Here is a 5,977-nt window from a genome sequence, read left to right as displayed (position 1 = left end):
ATTTTTAGACGATCTTAGCTTACAACTGTCAGCAATAAAAAAGCTACATTAGTGAAATTTAGATCAGGTAAACGTACTCAATTCAACATTAACTAATACAGCTATATAAACTTTTGCAGCTGATGTCTTTTTCTGTCGTGAAATAGACCTTGAAAAACGATACATATTAGTCTTAAGAAAGAAAATTTCGGTCGCACGAGAGTATAAAACGCTTTTGCTCCGAGTTCGACAAGTCCTAATTTTCCTGCAAGATTAAAGTGTTCCAAATGGATTACAAACCTCATATAACAAATTGAGCCATAGTGTTAAGTATTTGGTTCGTCTCAAATCAAAAAGATATTTCCGAGTACTCAAGGCCGCCTTTTTGGTACCAATTAGCTTTTTCTACTTCGGGGGTTGGAGGTGAAAAACAAACAAAATGAAATTCTTTGTTCTTGGTATAGTCCAGTCATGATTCTTAAGTCATGGAGCGGTGCGAAAAAAGGTACATCAAGCCAATTTTATCTATATAGATCCAATTTGAGCGAAGTGCGAGTGCCTTATGGACATGCAATCCAAATTTAGCTATGGGGGAGGGTTTACACAATAGACCTCCTGAAAACAATGGCTTATACAAGAGTGAATTACATAAAGAGTGTTGATCTTTCACTTTGCGGTCTTGCCCCAGTACAGTCAAATGGATTTATATATATATATATATATATATTATATATATACACTTTGTGGGCGGGCGGGCGAAACAAATAAAGGGCCACCGATTTTGACCAATCAGAAGAAGCCATGTCACGCGTGACTGCTTCTGCCATGTTATTTTTCAAGGACATGACAATTGATTTTCGCAGGGAGGGGTTTTCTAAAAATAGACTCAATTTGTGACTGTGCTCGAGGGCCCACTCATGCCATAACAACAATCTTATCTAATTTACTCTTGGTTTAATGATAGAGGCTGTAGTAAACAGGTGAAGAACGAAATAGCAAGATAAATACATGACCTCATGAAGTCTGTTGACAAGGACAATTTTAGAAGGAGAGGAGTAAATTGCAAGATTGTCATGATGATTACGACAAACACGAAAGGGACTCGTTGAGGGGAGGGGAGGGGAGGGAGGGAAATAGACTGATGACACTGGGGAGGGGAGGGCAAAGTGACATGTCCTAAAAGGTAATTCGGGGGCGTTGTGACTGGGTAGGGCCTCATGCGTTAATATGTACTTTTTGACTGAGTGGGAGGGCCGGACGGGAAAATATTTGGCCCGAAGCCATGGCGCACAGACCTAAACCTAGTCAACGAGTATTTTTATCATAAGGGCTTCTTACACTATTTATGAGCGCTCAAGAATACGAAGTTTGGACAAAATAAGAAACAAAAATTTGCACAGAAAAATTTATTTACCATGTTGTTTCCATTTGCTTTTCTTGCTGTAAATAACTTGGGATGTTTTAAAGCGACGAAATCCTTTAAAATGGGATGGCACGGAGCAGTACGTGCTCCTAGCGGGGCCGTAGGGCTTTTTCGTACGGTCATCATACGGGGATTTTCCCAATAGTTTTACAATGAAAGCCCACGCGGCTAATGATGAAAACATTGACCAAAACATTGCAATTATAGGGAGTTTCCAATCCTAACGCTTTTTATAAAGATGGAATTTAAGTGAATGTTATGAACCCCACCTAAAAAAAGTATAAAAATTTCTGCATTTGAAGTCGTTGAAATGAGTGCCTGACAAAAGTTTAAAAGTGAAGGTCTTGGGGCACTTTTGATAAATTACACCTACGGAGTGGCTCCATGTTATCCTAGGATTTAGTTTGTTCTAACTCATGGCGATAAGGACCACACTTTATGTGTTCGCACGTTTCGCTGTAGATAGTGAATGGACAAGTGAATGTGAATGAAGGACATGAATTTTACCAACGAAAATGTGACAAGCTTTTACACTTTAAAATTATTGCAAAGAAGGTAGTAACACTCTGACTTTCGAGTCAGAATTTGCATCATGTCCGTTAAGAAACGAGATGAAACGCGGTTTATTTAAGGATATTTGACTATGACTCAAAGATCCAAATCATTCACTTACTCACTCAAGTAGTGCGGAAAGTAGTCGTTTCCTAGTTTGCAAAGTGCAACGACAATATACATGTTTGTTAAGTACGTCTGTTATAGATGAAATTCCCTTTATTCTAGTCGAAAGCCCGTTGAGAAATTGGGAAAGTAGAATTTTGGAACCTTCGAATAAGTACTTTGGTTGCCAGGGTTTTAGGGCTATTTATTATTATTATTTTTGGACATCATCAACGGAATATGTGAAGGCATATAATATAGCCTGGTATAGTAAGAAAAACTCCACCCTTCTGCGGCAAAAATTCACTCAAAGAGAGCTAATTCTCAAGAGAAATGCACCACAAAGCAGAACTATCGCCCACTTAATTAAGTGTGATAACATTGTGCACCGCGCACTTCTTTTTTCACGCTCATACTTCACCCTTACTGTGGTCCGTCTTTTAATTTGTCTTGTCCAAAGTCATCCTTTTGTCTGGAACACAGCATCATATTACGGTCAAGATCACTTCTTCTTCCAGCGACGATAGCTCTATAAACTTCCTCGGCAAAGGCAACAAGCTGTTTGCCCGAAGGCGAAGCTATGAATCTCCAAATTGGGCTTCAATTTATTTGGTTCAGGAAGGTTGCTGATTGGCTGGTACGCGTGCATTCCAATGCCTAATCGAAGTGACAACAAAGTGTGTCACATGTAAACTCATCTTTATAACATCTACACGAGAAAAACGTTGCTGGTGTGCTTTCGCAGTGAAAATCACTGCTATTGTTGCTAATTTGGCGTCCCCTGGAAATTTACTCGCCTAAATGCAAAGTTCGTGTAGAAGGCAAGCGTGAAATTGTCAAGTGGGCGGATTTCGTGAAAAACGCTGAAATTTCAAGAAGAAATATTTATTTTGTTTTTAAAATACAAAACAAAACCTCACAACTGACATTCCTTTTGGTTATGAAACATATTGAAACCATGAAATAACAAAAGAAAAGAGAATTAAAAAAACCAAACAAATTCAACGCATTTTCTTACTGGCTTGCTTATGGCACGCCCAGTAATAAGAAACTATGGCAGAATCATTTTTATGTTTGTCATCGATTTAATTGAAGGTACAAGGAAAAGTCGTGTTGACCTACGCTGAGTCTCTTCTAGGTTTTGGTGCGTGGCCAATGAAAATGTACTAAACCAGTCACATGATCAAAGCCCGAGTCTTAAATTTCAGACGCGAAAATGTAGGCCTCAGAAGCGGGTGGATTTGGGACACGACAATAGCACGGGATAAGTCACGTCTTCCTCTGCGTAACAATCGGCGAAACTCACGGTCAATAGAAAAAAAAAAAAAAACAAATAACAAGATGTGGTCTACGCGTTATGTCATGGACGCCGTTTCGGATGCCACAAACAATTAATTTATCAAAAATCACTTTTATTTGAATCTATCGCTGCTTTGAACTTTGGCTGAAGCTTGGGGTGGGTTACAAACAAAATATATTAATTTTCTACTATTCAGTGACAAGGGTTTATACACCGTTATTTTTGAGGCCGGTTATCAGTGAGTTTATGCTTTTGAAGGCGAACTAAGCCATTATTTTATTTTTCCCGTTTCATCTATTGTCTAAGCCTTTTGTATGTTTTGAATAGAATTTCCAATCCAAAGTATGCGGAAAACCGCATTTATGGCGTGGTTTAATTTCACGTTACACGTTTAACAACCAGCAATTGTACATTACACCCGTGTCACCTCTGTCTCAACAAATGTTCCAAACAACCTATTAGACTCCTTAAACTATGATGAGTGCATACGATTTTTATTGATTATGTACCGAACAAAATTACTTCATCGCTGTGTTTCCAGAGCACTTTCCGTATTCTTGGTTTTTGCATCCACGTGATGAGACGGCCATGTTGATGTACAAAACAATTGCATAATAATTGCGTCAAATTCCCAAAAGACATTTTAATGCATTATTCTGCACACCAACATGACCGCCGTGACCATCACGTGGTTTAAGATTTATTTACCGGGCATATCACAAACAAGTCTCGTGACGCTCTACAATTCGTTCTCTCGGGTGAGATTGAACGTCAGCTTGTAAAGGCGCCTCTGGCAGCCGCTATCAGTCCATATTTTATATCACCCACCCAACCCACTCGTTTTTGTGAAAGGAGGACAGACCACAACACCGGGGATCTCGCCCCCCTCCCCCCCCCCCCCCTACTCTTCACGAACAGTGTGTGGGGTTTTTAACGTCCCTCAGTGTTAAGAAACAGGAAAGGGTGAGAGAAGTCTAACCATTTGCGGGTGTAATTTCAAAGGTGGCACTTTTCTCCTCAGTTATTTTAACTGCCATACAAGCCCTGAGTCAACCTTTGCGTGTTTCTTTCTATTTTTCGAATAAATTATTTTGCAGTTTATAAGAAAAATTACTTCATAATAATAAATCTGTACAGTATGGATTACGGGATCACACTATTATGGAAGAGTTCGCTCGTGTTGAAAAGGAGTAGGACCGACCCTCAGCAGAAACTAAATAGTGCGCGCAGAGCAGAAAAACTCGAGGTGTTCTCCGAGCTTCCCTCTCCCATACAAGCCCTATGAGTAAACCTTTTCGCGTATCTTTCTATTTTTAGAACGCCTCGAGTTTTTCGGCTCTTCACGCACTGTTTAGTTTCTGCTGAGGGTCGGTATTATAAACTGCAAAAGAATTTATCCCGTTTTGCAGGCCAGTCGTGAATTACTGCACTTTGGACACATACGCACTTCTGACGCTCTTTTCCAGCAATAATTTGTATAGGCAACGGGGCCAAAATCAAAGTGAAGAAACTGACAAGTTCCAGAACAAGCAACAAGTAACAACTCTATTCCGCAATGCAGCTCAATATCATGTCAAAAAATCAGAAAAGATCAAAACGTTTAGATTTTTTTTGTCTGACGTCATCAGATTTCTTTCCCGAGTATTTAAATGATGAACAGAGCGTTTTCACTCACGTGATCAGCAGCCATACTTGATTACTGAAACAAAAGAAAGTATTTGCATAATATATAGAATCTAATTCCCGGAGGATTAGTTTGGTACACCATCATGGCGGCCATTTCTTTGTTTTGGAAAACCAACATGGCCGCTGTGACGTCTTGTGAAAACGCTCTGTAATGATGATTGTTTTTCATATGACATGCACTGGAGAACTGCAACAGAGTATACTGGGACATTTGCGCATGCGCAAGAAAAAAAAAAAGGAAAAATACTGGCCAGTAGCGGTACCTCAGTACTCTTTGCTAGAGCGTTGTAGCATGACGATGAACCACGACTATTAGACCAGACTATTATTATTTTGGTCCCGTGCTATCTATCAGATACCATGACTGCGACAATGCAGTGACCGGAGAGAAATGTCGGGCCCTAAACTATATGTGACAAAATCCCGTTTTCTGATAGCCTCTCAGCAAATAGTTTTCTCACATTACAGACTTTTATATATGTAAACAAACTGTTTATTTTCATTAGTAAAAGGTATAAGTATAAGCATGTTTTGTTGACTTCAGAAAAGCCTTTGATTCTCGCCTGATCACTTCGACTACAAAACCCTGACTAGTGTGTAAAATTTTTCACCCAAGAATCTCACCAATTTTAACCCTGTATAAGCTTTCTGGCATATAGCTGCGTCGACCACTACAAAATATTATAATCCACTTATTATGAACTGAAAATGCAACCTACTACGGTAATCCGTTATACAAACTATCAAAAATAGCTGTTTGAGTTCCTGGTAGACTAAAATGGTTTTTCAGCCTGTACGTTGCTGTCTAAAAATACATTAATCTTACTTAATGACATTAATCATACTTAATGACAAAGTATAGAAAATACAACCTGAGTTTAGAATATATCATCAGAGAAATATCGTAGATTTGAAATACAAAATTAGCATGA

At 39.0% G+C, this 5,977-nt stretch overlaps 1 protein-coding gene across 2 annotated transcripts in view; it reads right to left on the bottom strand.

Moving 5' to 3' along the window:
* Positions 1 to 5,312: 5,312 nt before the first annotated feature.
* The window catches only part of LOC137984880 (uncharacterized), a 6,933-nt gene continuing 6,268 nt past the window's right edge, over positions 5,313 to 5,977 (bottom strand). For both annotated transcript variants that reach the window (XM_068832204.1, XM_068832205.1), the window contains exon 3: positions 5,313 to 5,977. This exon is cut by the window's right edge and continues 2,264 nt beyond it. The gene's annotated coding sequence lies outside the window, so the exon portion shown is untranslated.

Source organism: Montipora foliosa, chromosome 14 (assembly GCF_036669935.1).
Source record: "Montipora foliosa isolate CH-2021 chromosome 14, ASM3666993v2, whole genome shotgun sequence".
NCBI lineage: Eukaryota > Metazoa > Cnidaria > Anthozoa > Scleractinia > Acroporidae > Montipora > Montipora foliosa.
Note: the sequence above shows the minus strand (reverse complement) of the source record. Positions and strands in the feature narration are given on the sequence as shown.